Raw genomic sequence first — 14,511 nt, forward strand, 5'->3', positions numbered from 1 at the left:
TCATGTGCTGCGTATACATGTCATGGTGTAGTAGTGTGTGAGGAGGAGACTGGTACTGCTGTCTGTACTGTACCTGTGCTGTGTATACATGACATGGTGTAGTAGTGTGTGAGGAGGAGACTGGCACTGCTGCTGTCTGTACTGTACCTGTGCTGTGTATACATGAAATGGTGTAGTAGTGTGTGAGAGGAGACTGGCACGGCTGCTGTGTGTACTGTACCTGTGCTGTGTATACATGACATGGTGTAGTAGTGTGTGAGGAGGAGACTGGCACTGCTGCTGTCTGTACTGTACCTGTGCTGTGTATACATGACATGGTGTAGTAGTGTGTGAGGAGGAGACTGGCACTGCTGCTGTCTGTACTGTACCTGTGCTGTGTATACATGACATGGTGTAGTAGTATGTGACTAGACTTATGCTGCTTTCCCACTGCCAAGCCGTTCAAAGAAACGGTATTTTTAAACAGTTTTTAAAACGGTATTAGCTTTCACATTGCAGTAGATTACTGTTTTAAATATTGTTTAAGTACCATTCACATCACAGTGAAACCGTTTAATCCCCTTGTGTGCCCTGGTACCTGGTACCTGTCCAGCCCCCCCCCCCCCCCCCCCCCCCGTACCTGCCAGCTGGTACCCTCGCATGATTCAAGAGGAGGCTGCAGCTGGTGCACAGACAGCGGGGGCACTGGGGATCCAGGCAGGTCCGTGCTCAGGAGGAGGAAGCGGAGGAAGGTCCATTAGGAGATAGTCATTTCATTGGCAGGGGTCCCTGCCGCTAATGGAAAATTACATATGCGCATATCTAATGAGCAGCTAATTAAATATGCACATATTTAATGAACGGCTCTGCTATTTCCCATTTACGGCAGGGACCCCCGCCGATGAAATGACAATCCCCTAATGGACCTTTCTCCACTTCCACCTCCTGAGCACGGACCCCCAGTGCCCCTGCTTTCTGTGCACCAGCTGCAGCCTCCTCCTGCATCCTTTCATGCATCAGTCTGGGACCTGAAATGCCCGCTTCCTACTCTGCCTACCATGCTGCCCGGATGGATCGCTGCCAGGTACCAGGGGAGGGGGTTGCGGGGGTACCTGGGGAGGGGGGGGGACGCGGAAACCATATGCAAGGTACCAGGGGTGGTGGGCGGTACCAGCTGCAAGGTACCAGGGGATGGGGGGGGTACCAGCTGTCGGGTACCAGGGGGGGGGGGGGGTACCAGCTGCAAGGTACCAGGACAGGTACCAGGGGAGGGGAAGACTAGTGTGGGATCCTAAATACCGTTTCAGAGCCATAGTTCTGAATACTACATTTTTCTAATTGGAACTCTGTGTTTTCTCTTTCAGCTCATAGCCTTAAATGCTATACATGTACATCAACTGGAAATAAGTGTGATAATGCTATAGAGACGACCTGTCAGTCCCCTGCTGACTACTCCTGCGCAAAAATCAAAGTGGACAACTGTAAGTTTTAAAAAAATATTGGAAATAATAATAACTTTTTGATTAAAGACAGTATAAAGTTAAAGGCATTTATTTACTAAGAAGTGAGTACTGTTTCAGATTAGAATTTAATAGATCAGGGTTGCCGACCCTCCTGCATTTAGCGGGAGTATCCCGTTTTTTGTTCCTTCCTCCCAGTCTCCCTGGAATGTGTGGGATCCTCCCGGTTTTTTAGCCCGCCTGAAAAAAAAAAGAAAGTGACTGCGAATGCGCAAGTCACGAAGTGCCGGGGCAGACATCGCGGCTGTCCGGCTGTCCGGCTGGGGAAGCAGCAGAAGGCAGCGCCGCAGGTGAGATGGTAAGATATCAGTTAGCACGAAGCTGCTTCGTGCTTCCCTCCTGCTTCTCTCCTTCTGCTCCCCACTATTAATAGGGTTCCTTTAAAAAGTGCTACGGTACTATCTCAAAATTTAATTTGGATAGCTCCGCCCCAGTTTGTGCAATAAATGGAGCGGGACCATGGGCGGAGCTATCCAAATTACATTTTGAGCTCCCACGCCCCCTAATTAGCTGCCCTCTTCCTGGTCTCCCGCAAAGGGGAGATGAAAAGTAGGCAAGTATGTAATAGATAGTATCTGATTGGTTTGCCCATAGCAACATCCCATCTGAAATAGAAATCCCATCTTAGTAAATAAACCCTAAAGAGCCAGGTTGTTTTCTAGATACAGTATTGTTATTTCCTGTGTGTCTTTGTTACCTACACTCCCTACTTTCGAACCAAAGTGTAATGGAATTATTATATGGGGATGCATACCCTCCAACATGACCCATTCCATTAGGTACAAATGCTCTGTTCCTGGACTTCCCTGTCAGTGGCAGTTACAGAGGTGGGACTCCAGCACAGTCCAATATTCAAAGAGGGGAGGTCACATCAACTGCCAGTGAGTCCAGGACAGTGATGTTTGGGGTGGCAGTAGGTGTGGCTCCCCTTTTTGAATATTGGATTGTGCTGCAGGCTCACATCTGTAACTGCCACTGGCAGGGAAGTCCAGGAACAGAGCATTTTGTACCTAATGGAATGGGTCATGTTGGATGGTATGGGGGATGTAGCACACCACAATGGGCTGGATAGTCAGGCTGCCATGTCTGTTTTTTTCCTACTGTAAGGCCCTTATTCCGGTTGACTCGCAAGGCTGTGAATTTTGTAGCCTTGCAAGTCCACCAAGGCCAGGCCTTCGCCCGCACTGCAAATAACCCCCTATGTCCCTGGATCCTGATAATTGCATTGTCCTTGATATAGTTTTCTATGAGGATGTATAGGAAGAAGGGGGATTGGTAGATGTAAGACAAGAGAGAGTATGTGTATTCAACAATGGGTCTGATTCAAGTTTACTTGGTCGTAGCTCTGATTCCGATGGTGGGGTTCAGCGCAAGCGCATGTGCGAATCTATGTGCAGAAAAGGGGGCCGGCAGGGCCTGGTGCAGGGGAACGCCCATCATTTTAATGCCCATGAAGACGCTGGGCATACCCCTGCAAATCCAGACAGGACGATGCCTGTTTGGGGCAAGCAGCTGACATCACACCCTTTTCGGCCATCTCCGTTGGAAAGTAAAGACAGACTCGACTGACTTTTTTTTTTGCGAACGGGTAAAAAAAACAATTCAATGGTCAGAGACCATCAAATGATTTTTCTTCCCGTGCGGCCACATGCGAGGGGATGTGTAAGTGAACACATTCCCTTTCATGCAAATGTGGGGATTCGCACGGTGGGGGGGGGGGGGGGGCGTTCGGTCCGGCTGCGGACAGGCAGCATTTACCTATTTGCTAGGCTGTGTATGTTCGTGAACAGGTTAGAATCAGACCCAATGTATGGGACTATTAAAGTAAAGGAATGAGTAGTTATATGAATAGGGATATTGTTTTTGTACAAAAAAAAGATGAATTTAGGGCCTTATTTTGGTTGGCACGCTCCCCTGCATGTTCGCGCAGTGGAGCGATGTTTTGCAACTGCGCACGTGCATAGACAACTTTTTCAAATGTGAAAGGGTTTGAAAACATTGTCAGCAGATGACGAAACATGTCAGGACACACTCTTATTGTTGGACTCTCGATATACTTTTTGAAATACCCACATTGGACCATCTCCCCCATTTATCCCCTACCATTTACTGGTTTACTTCAATATCTGGAACTATCGCCCTGGGCCACCACCACCTGCTCAATATTGAGGCCTATTCCACTTGAACTGCCAATAAGTCCTCTTATCTGGAACGGTACATCACAGCAATACAGTATACCCAGTCAGGTCTATGGACACCCACCAATTCCAGTTATTCTCCATCATGGAATAAACACTTGGGGATCATTACTAACTGCCAAGTGAGCAACAAAGGAACAAGCGGGACTGCATCTACGTATAACCTTTATTTCCGTTGTCCTCACAATCCATTCTTACTAATTGAGTGCATTTTAATTTATTTTACTTCACTTTTTTGTACATTATTGTCTTTTTAGATGAAGAATACATTGTGGATGAGATTTAATAAATGACATTAGTTCTTAAGTGTAACACCCAATTGATACATTTTTATATATTCCTGTATTTTCTAAACGCGCCACCATCTTCTTTTTTCTGTTTTTATATTTATTTGGGAAATGATCTTCCCCTTAGTGTGAGCAGCTGGCCAGGCACCCCTCTCCACAGGTGCCTGTTTTTTACCCATGGGTAAAAACATTTTCAATGGATCAGTTGCTCATAGCAGGGCTTAAAGTGATCCTGAAGAGGTGGTGGAACTCATTTCCCCTGCCACAGACCCCCTCATTAAGCAGACCCGGGGCCAGTGCCACAGTTTATGGAACACCCTGCAAACTATAAATTTGTGTCCTACCTCCCATATGTTAAAAAGGGACAGTGGTCTCACAAGGACAATACTTCCTCCAATTCAAATGACACCACACAATAGCACAATCATATTCACAGTACACCAGATGTAGTGCCCCTGATTCATTTTACACCACATAGTAGTGCCCCTTTTCATGTTTTGGCACAAAGTAGTGCCCTTTATTCACATTACATCAGTCAGTAATCCTGCCGATTACCCATGTCCACAGTAGTAGTGCTGCTTATCGCTTACACAAAATGTCCACAGCAATAGTGTCGCTTATGCATAATGCCCACATTAGTGCCCCATATACACATAGGGGGAAATTTACTAATATGAAAAACCTAAAAATTCGTATTTGTGTTCTGACTACGGCAAAGTCGTGTTCCGGAGGGGAATTTACAAATCAGTCATATACGACTGCTTTGTAACCCTCCGATGTCGTAGTAATTCATATTACCGGTCGTATATACGGCCGCTAATACGAATTAGTGTAGGCAGTCTGCACGGATCAGTCAGATCCGTGCAGGCTGCAAGGTGTAAAAAAAAAAAATTGAAAAATAAATAAATAAAAAAAAAACAGCGTGGGGTCCCCTCCACAGTCGTAACCAGCACCAGGCTGAAAGAGCCGGGGCCGGTAATAAAAAATCAGGAAACCCGACAAATAGGGGTTCCCCAATTTTTTATAACCAGCCCCAGGCTCCAGGTCCGGGGCTGGTTCCCAAAATACGGGGGACAAATGACTAGGGGTCCCCTGTATTTTAAGAACCAGCCCCAGGCCTAACCAGCCAGCAGGGTAATGTCACAGCTGGGGGACACTTATTATATAAGTTCCCGTGGCCAAAACATCGCCCTACTGACCAGTCAGCCTGGCCAGGGGTCCTGGGGGAGATGTTTCATCTTCCTCGCCTCTCCATAGAATGATTCTATTGGCCGCTAGGTGGCCAATCAGGAGCCGACTTTCTTAGCTCCTAGCGGCCAATAGAATTATTCTATGGAGAGGCACGGAAGATGAAAGATCTCTGCGCCTCTTACAGTCCGATGCGGGGAGCTGATGGAGTCGCCGGCCAGAAGAAGACCAGGACTACGTCGGATCAAGACTACAGATCTTCACAGGAGGACTTTGGGTAAGTTGGATTTCCTTCCACAGGTCCCCCATGGATTTCTTCGGACCCGGATGGATGCCGACAGACGCTGCCGACATGGACATCGACATGGAGCGGAATGCCGACATGGATCCGGACCAGGACAAGGCACCGGACCAAGACCCAGGGACTTACCTACGGGCTCAAGATAGGTAAGTATCAGTATGTATGGGCTTTGGATGTATTAAAGTTTTATTTTTATTGTGTGTCAGTGTGTGTTTATTTCACTATTGTTTTTACTGTGGAACTACAAGTGCCAGCGGGCCCTTTAATGCCCCGCAGGCTGGGACTTGTGGTTCTCCAAGTCCCAGCTTGTGGGGGAGGCTTGCAGGCTAAAGCCAAATACGACAGTAAATAAAGTGTATTTTCCTGCCGTATATTTGTGGCCGTTTCACGCCAATTAGCAGCCATATTTTCAATATGGCTGCTTAGTAAATCAGGAGTCACCATTCTTTTGAATGGTGATTCCTGTCGTATTCTAACAATGGTGTATGCATTCGTATTTGTAAATACAAATATGAATGTCCCATCAGTATGAATACGAATATTAGTATTTTTGGCATAGTACATGCCAAAAATACGAATACACCCAAAAAAATCGTATTTTCCTAGGAAAATATGAATTTTTTCTACGAATTCATATTAGTAAATTTCCCCCATAACGTCTACAGCAGATGCCCCACAATATGCCCCTTATACACAGACAGTGGCGTAACTAAAACTTTTGTTCCCCCCCGCCGGGAAAATTTCGCTGCCCCGCCCCCCCGGGACAATTTTGCCACTGCCCCCCGTTAAAAGACCCCCCCGGGGAGCTGGCAGGCGGGTCCATGCGGCGCGGAGGTACCTGTATTCAGGAAGAGCCTGGAGGTCCCTGCGCCTGCGGCGCTGAGTATGATGTTGCCGGGGTCCCTGCAGTAAAGTGGAAATAACGCGCTATCTTGGGACCCCAGCAACATCATACTCAGCGCCGCAGGCGCAGGGACCTCCAGGCTCTCCCTAGATAGCGAGTTATTTCCACTTCACTGCAGGGACCCCGGCAACATCATACTCAGCGCCGCAGGCGCAGGGACCTCCAGGCTCTCCCTGAATACAGGTACCTCCGCGCCGCACGGACCCCCCTGCCAGCTCCCCGCTGCACCCACAAGCAGTGAGGAGCTGGCGGAGAAAAAATAGCGCCCGCAGACCCCCGGCGCCTCCCCGCCACCGCGGGTGCTGCGGCCTTATAGTTACGCCACTGTACACAGATTTGCCTCTGTGTCCCTCATTACCCTTCTTACCTCATCTTCAGCATGCACAGAACCTGCTCATCTTAGTGGCATTTCATCACTTCATCAGTGGAGGCATGACATCACATACTGTATGCTGTGCCAGAAAAAGAAGCTTCTTGGACAGGCTTTCTGTTGGGATTACTGTGCGGGGCTGTGGTAAAGGTGCTCCTCATCTTCTCGTCACGTATAATTGTTATTGGCTATAGATGTACATAGCACATTGTTAAATAAAACAAAGTTCACACAACCGATTTTATTCTAATTAAGCTTTCATGTCTCCTGTCTGTGCTGCAGTGTATACACGTAGCTGTGCACCAGAGTTTTTGTGTAAAACTTCAGGAGTTTTATGCTGTAACACTGATCTCTGCAACTCGGCCGTCAGACCCAGCGCCACGCTCTTCATGGGCATAGCAGCACTTGTTTCCCTCTGTGTGGCACGTGTCTTCTGAGCATGAAGAGAATGTGATCCAGCCCTGAGAAGGTAATAATGACAACAAGAATGTTGTGCTGCTATTATTGCTAATGTATATATAATCAAGAAAAAAACAGAAGGGTTTCTGAGCGCAGATTGTGTGATTATGCACTGCAGCTGTCTCAATTAAGGGGAATACCAGACCCCTTATATATGGACACACAAGAAAAAAGAAACAATGGAGGCAGCGCTGTGCAAAATCAAAATACACTTATTTTTTTTAAATAATTTATATATAATAACACTTTAAAATGGTTAAATACCATATATAAACAATTTAGCAGCCAAAGTAATTCCTATAACAACATATACAGAGTAATCCACATATTATTGAGTTTTAGTAGCAAATGGTTAATTGCATGCATGCATGGATTGGATTTATGGATTAGTTGTTTCTGTGATCACTGTATAGGGTTAGTATATTAGTTATAGCTCAGTCCAGTCCCACCTATGTGCACAAGGTACTTTAAGGGTATTCGAGTATACTTATAGTTTTCCAGCTGTTGGATAGGGCAAGTGGCTCCCAGACCTCGGTGTTACACTCCGACCATTGGTACTTTTCCAGATGATTTGGTCATATCAAAGGTAATTCCACCGGATCTGTATAATGGCTGCCAAACAAAGTCCGCGCTCTCCTCTACGCGTTTCTCCGCCTAAACGAATCTCAGCGGCTTCCTCAGGAGGTGTATATCACATATACACCTCCTGAGGAAGCCGCTGAGATTCGTTTAGGCGGAGAAATGCGTAGAGGAGAGCGCGGACTTTGTTTGGCAGCCATTATACAGATCCGGTGGAATTACCTTTGATATGACCAAATCATCTGGAAAAGTACCAATGGTCGGAGTGTGACACTGAGGTCTGGGAGCCACTTGCCCTCTTCAACAGCTGGAAAACTATAAGTATACTCGAATACCCTTAAAGTACCTTGTGCACATAGGTGGGACTGGACTGAGCTATAACTAATATACTAACCCTATACAGTGATCACAGAAACAACTAATCCATAAATCCAATCCATGCATGCATGCAATTAACCATTTGCTACTAAAACTCAATAATATGGGGATTACTCTGTATATGTTGTTATAGGAATAACTTTGGCTGCTAAATTGTTTATATATGGTTTTTAACCATTTTAAAGTGTTATTATGTATATATAATCACTTGTGCTCAATGACAGACACCTCACTCTTATTGTCCGATTCTGGTTGGCTTGGTTCTTACCGAGCACTGAAACATTCCCTTGCTCTGGCCCCGTTTCTGATCCTGGCCGTCACTCCCCACCAACAGCCCAGAGAGTGTGTAAATCATGGAAGCAATTCGATATCTGGAGTTAGTACATGCACAGAAATGCGCATACACAAACCCTGACCATTGGGACTGGGGCAAAATTGGGATAGCTATGATCCTTATGCAGCCTGACCCTAACCCTCTCTGTTAGTGCCTAACCCTCCTACTCCACCGCATAAACCTACCCCCTCTGTATTCTGGCCTTAACCCTCTCTGTTAGTGCCTAGCCCTCCTACTCCACCGCATAAACCTACCCCCTCTGTATTCTGGCCTTAACCCTCTCTGTTAGTGCCTAGCCCTCCTACCCCACCACATAAACCTACCCCACCCTTCAGCCTGACCCTAACCCTCCCACCCCATCGCATAAACCTACCCCCTCTGCAGCCTGACCCTAACCCTCTCCATTTGTGCCTAAAACCTCCTACCCCCCACATACACCTACCCCCCCTCTGCAACCTGACCTTAACCCTCTCCATTTGTGCCTAACCCTCCTACCCCACTGCATATACCTGCCTCCTCTGCAGCCTGACCCTAACCATCTCCATTAGTGCCTAACCCTCCTACCCCACTGAAGAAACCTACCCCTCAACTGCAGCCTAACCCTCTCTGTTAGTGCCTAACTCTCCTATGCCACCACATAAACCTACCCCCCTGCAGCCTGATCCTAACCCTCTCCATTAGTTCCTAACCCTCCTACCCCACCGAATAAACCTACCCCCCACTGCAGCCTAACCCTCTCTGTTAGTGCCTAACCCTCCTAACCCCCCTTCAGCCTGACCCTAACCCTTCTACCCCATCGCATAAACCTACCCCCCTCTGCAGCCTGACCCTCTCCATTAGTGCCTAAATGTCCTATCCCATGACATAAACCTACCACCCCCCTGCAGCCTGATCCTAACCCTTATTCCCCGCAGTCTGCCTAATTAACCCCCCCCCCCCCCAACTCTAACCCTAAGTACCCCCTACGGCCTAAACCTAAACCCCACTTCACCAACCTAATGCTGCGAGACCCTGCATAGGGATGCTGGGAGTTGTGATTCTGGCTTTGGCACTGTAATCAGTGTCAGGTTTCCAGCATTTGCGATTCTGGCACTGGGAATCTCTCAGCCTCCCGATTGCTGGGATTTTAACTGCATCCCCTGTGACATTACGCAACTAAAGGCACTAATGGTTGATATTAATGCATTTATACCACTTTGTTTCATGTGACAATTTATAACATGTCTATCAAATTATTAAAGTTTGGATAGTTGCAGGCAACATATATAAGAGAGTCATGTATACTAAACTCAGTAATTAGTGTACAACCAGTGGTGTAACTAAAAAATGTGCCCCCCCCCCCCCCCCCCCCCGAAAAGCTAAGACCACTCACCCCTGCACTTGCTGCCGCCAGGTCTGTGATTAGGACCTGCAGATCTACTTGTCTGCAGACCCGGTGCTCCTCCTTCTGCTAATGAAAAATGCCACATACAAAATGGCCGCCCCTAACAACAGACCACTTTTAAGGATGCTAGAGGAGGCCACCGCCTCCACTAGCATCGTCAAAAACTGTCTGATATAAGGGGGTGGACATTTTGTGAGGGGCATTTTCATTAGCAGCAGGAGCAGCACCGGGACCGCATGTTAGAAGTCCCAGTGGACTACAAGACTAGTAGTAATACTTGCTGGAGGAACAGACAACGGAGACAGGATGGATGTTAGCTCACTGTAATATCAGGATAATAAATCAGATACAGGGACAATGCTTCAGCATCAGCAAACAGGTATCAGGTACAGGAACAGGCAAGGTACAGCACTACAGATAAGGCTAGTAAGGCTATAACTGGCCCTGAGCTCAGGGCAAATGCAGCTTTAAAGCCAGAGAAAGCCAATCCCTGCAGCACATACAGACTGGCCCCTCAATCTTCAATATGTGCTGCAGGTGGGAATTGTATTCTGAGAGCAAGCTAGTCCAGCTGATTACACCAGCTGGGACTGCTCTTAGAAACCATACTTCTGCCCAACAGCAGCACCTCTGGCCACTCATAGGTACTGCAGACCGAACATGGCAGCAGCACCTCTGGCCACACAGAGGTACTGCAAGCTGAACATAATAGCAGCTCCTCTGGCCATCTATAGGTACTGCAGTCCAAACACAACAGCAGCACCTCTGGCAAACCAGAGGTACTGCAGGCCAAACGTGACATCACTGGCAGTCCTGACTTAATGCCCCCCTTGAGAAGGCGGATTCCAGATGCCTCCTGGAAATTCAAGTTCAGGCTTTTCTCACTGGGCAGAGCAATAGTCAATTCCGGCAACAACAGGACATCAGACATGGCAGACACTGGCTGGATCTTGGTCAATCTGAAAAAAATGACACAGAGAATGACTGCCGTCACGGCGGCCCTCAGGACATGCCTAATGGCAGGCACAATCCTGTCCTCATGCCCAAAGGCAAGGGCAGACAGAACTTCATGCCCAAATGCAAGGGCAGACAGAACCTCATGCCCAAAGGCAAGGGCAGATGGCGCCCCTCCTGGGTGACAAACTTTGAACCCCATCCTGGGGCTGGACCATCAGACATGGCAGGCAGACCCTCCTGGTCCTCTGGCATGTCAGGCGGACCCTCTTGGACCTCTGGCACGTCAGACGGACCCTCTCAGACCTCTGGCAGATTAGGCGGACCCTCCCGGACCTCTGGCACGTTAGGTGGACCCTCCCGGACCTCTGGCACGTTAGGTGGACCCTCCTAGACCTCTGGCACATCAGGTGGACCCTCCCGGACCTCTAGCACATCAGGCATAAGTACACAAAAAGAAAAGACATTGCGACTGATAGCCAGCATGGCAGCCCTCAATTTATGCCCAATGACATGAGCAGAAATGGTCTCAGGCCCGGAGGCCGCGTAGGCAACAGACTCAGGCCCGGAGTCCGTGGAGGCAACAGACTCAGGCCCGGAGGCCACGGAGGCAACAGACTCAGGCCCGGAGGCCAGGGCAGTAGCTTCCTCTGACGCGGAGGCCAGGGCAGTAGCATCTTCTAACCCGGAGGCCAGGGCAGTAGCATCCTCCGACCCGGAGACCAGGGCAGTAGTGTCCTCTGACCGGGAGGCCGGACAGACAGGACCTCCTCCTGGGGATAGACAGACCGGACCCCCTCCTGGGGCTAGATAGACAGTACCCCCTCCTGGGGCTAGATAGACAGGACCCCCTCCTAGGGCTAGACAGATAGGACCCCCTCCTGGGGCTACGCCATCGGCTGAGGCATTGGCCAACCCTCCTGGGGACACGCTGCCGGCTGCGGCATCGACCAACCCTCCTGGGGACACGCCATTGGCTGAGGCATCGGCCAACCCACCTGGGGACATGCTGCCGGCTGCGGCATCAGGCTTCCCTCCTGGGGACACGCCATCAGCTGAGGCATCGGCCACCCCTCCTGGGGACACACCATCGGCTGAGGCATCGGCCACAGCTCCTGGGGACACGCCATCAGCTGAGGCATCGGCCAACCCTCCTGCAGTCAAAACATCAGATGCGGTTTCGGGAAAGTGCACATCGGACACTGCTCCGGGGGCTGCCCCCTCTGACACAAGTCTGTCAGAACACGAGTCAAGGCCCTGATCTTATCTGCCAGGACTTAATTGTGGTTAACAGGCTCCATAATGACACACATCAAAGTTTACTGTTCCCCTCCAGCAAGTAAGTAGGGTCAGTTATAATGTTAGGAGTCCCAGTGGACTGCAAAACTAGTAGTAATACTTGCGGGAGGAACAGACAACGGAGGCAGGATGGATGTTAACTCACAGTATTATCAGGATAAAAAATCAGGTACAGGGACAATGCTTCAGCATCAGCAAACAGGCATCAGGTAACAGGTATCAGGTACAGGAACAGGTAACAGGTACAGGAACAAGTCTGAACATAATAGCAGCACCTCTGGCCATATATAGGTACTGCAGTCCAAACACAACAGCAGCACCTCTGGCAAACCAGAGTTACTGCAGGTCAAACATGACATCAATGGCATTCCTGACACCGCAGCCAAGTAGATCTGCAGGTCCCAGCAGCAGTGCAGTGATAGCCCCTGCAGACCCACCATTGCCCACACTTACTCAGCGCCTCCCCGCCACTGTGGGGTCTGTGGGGCTACTTTTACACCACTGTGTACAACTCTCCAGGAATCTAGAGCAGCCTATAAAATGACAGATGCCCCTGTATAGGTAACGTCTCTGCTTTGTCCCTCCCAGAAGTTTGATTCCCCTAGAGGGTAATTCAATTGTACACAATGGATGCAATGTCCATAGAGGTGCGAGGGACAATGACAGCACCACCTTAAAGGGCCGACAATGTATGTGTGCAGCAATGAGCCGTGGGACATCACAATTAATTGTACCCGATAGTGACTCCCAGAGATGGGTATTTTTGAATTAGCAGCCCCGATATTTACCATTTCCAGATTAGGGTTGCCGACCCTTCCGAAATTTCCGGGAGTCTCCCGAAAATCGGTGCTCCCTCCCGGCCCCCCGGAAGGGTGGGCAACCCTCCCGGATTCAGGGGGGACCCCCGCTGTCCCCCGGATCGCGGCATTAAAATGCCGCAATCCTCGGGTCTCAGAGGAGGGGGCGGAGCTAAAATGACACAATCGCGTCATTTTAGCCCCGCCCCTTCCACGGAGATCACTGAATTCGCTGGTTTAACAGCATGGGGGCGGGGCTTAGTGATGTCACGCTTAAGCCCCGCCCCCTGAGTGGCTACTGAATCTCTCCTCTCCGGGCTTCTCCCGGAGAGGAGAAAAAGAAAGTCGGCCACCCTGTTCCAGATGTATCTCATATTGTCATTCCCTTCACACTAATTACAGATTTTTATTTTCTTTCTGCAGGTTCTACGGCCGGACACTAAACCTCGCAGATTTCCAGCCATTCATAATATAATATTTCTATAAAGTAATTACACCAATATGATCTGTGCATCCATTGATTAAATGTGTAAACTGATTAGTGATGGGACAGTGAATAATAGACTCAGTCTCCCCACGTGAGTTCCTTTGCCAGCAGTTAGCCACGGTCTACGGTTAATAAGTCAACAGAGTCTAGGTTGACACTATATATATGATCGACATGTAGGGTTACCACCTCATCCCTTTAATTTCGGACACATATTAATTACACAGGTTCTGTGGCAGTTTAGAACCAGGTGAAATGGAGTCTTGAAGTCAGCCAGCCACAGAACCTGTGTAATGAATATGTGTCCGGAATTAAAGGGATGAGGTGGTAACCCTATCGACATGCACATGGTCAACATCTCTAGTTTTTTTTAAACCTTTTGATTGTGTCAACCTTTTGCCTATGTCGACCTTGTGAATGTCAACCCTTTATTCCATTATTTTAGCCACAGTGTGATTTTAGAAGCTAATTGAATGCCCCCCTTGGACTATAGTGTAATGCACTGATGATACATATGGACCAGACCAGGTACTGCATGAGATATCACACCATTGGCGATGACGGGGGAATATTCTAAGATGGGAGATCTATTTCTTATGGGATGTTGCTCTGGGCAACCAATCAGAATCTGCTTATTAATTTAGCACCTTCTAGAAGATAATAGATAGTATCTGATTGGTTGCCCATAGCAACATGCCATCTGAAATGCAACTCCCATCTTAGTAAATTCCCCCCGATGTCTGTAGGGGGCATTCATTTCTTGCTGCCTTACCCCTGTTATGTAAATTGGTTTATTCAATAAAGGCTTATCTCTGTGTCCTTCCTGATTTCCCTTTTATTCTTGACTTATATCCACAGTTATGCAACAGAAATATTAAATCACATTGTGCTATTCTGTAGTGTCGTTAATGTAGGCTAAAATGCCAGCGTCGCTCACATTTGTTAAATTAAATAAAAAAATTAACTTGGCACTCAAAGGTTTAATTGAATAGACTTTCCAGGTACTGCCCCAAGCCAGGTACTGCACCAGGGCCGGATTAAGGTCTGAGGGTTCCTGGACAACAAGAGGCAGCGCTGGGGAGGCGGCGGGGTC

The 14,511-nt window shown here is 48.4% G+C and overlaps 1 long non-coding RNA gene across 1 annotated transcript in view; it reads left to right on the forward strand.

Moving 5' to 3' along the window:
• Window positions 1-14,237, forward strand: part of LOC146036737 (uncharacterized) — a 17,562-nt gene extending 3,325 nt beyond the window's left edge. The window contains exons 2-4 of the long non-coding RNA XR_014460948.1: window positions 1,344-1,460; window positions 7,030-7,216; window positions 13,355-14,237. This is a non-coding gene — a long non-coding RNA (uncharacterized LOC146036737). The remainder of the gene's footprint in view (window positions 1-1,343; window positions 1,461-7,029; window positions 7,217-13,354) is intronic.
• Window positions 14,238-14,511: the final 274 nt, after the last annotated feature.

Source organism: Crinia signifera, chromosome 9, assembly GCF_055691185.1.
Source record: "Crinia signifera chromosome 9, ASM5569118v1, whole genome shotgun sequence".
Classification (NCBI taxonomy): Eukaryota; Metazoa; Chordata; class Amphibia; order Anura; family Myobatrachidae; genus Crinia; species Crinia signifera.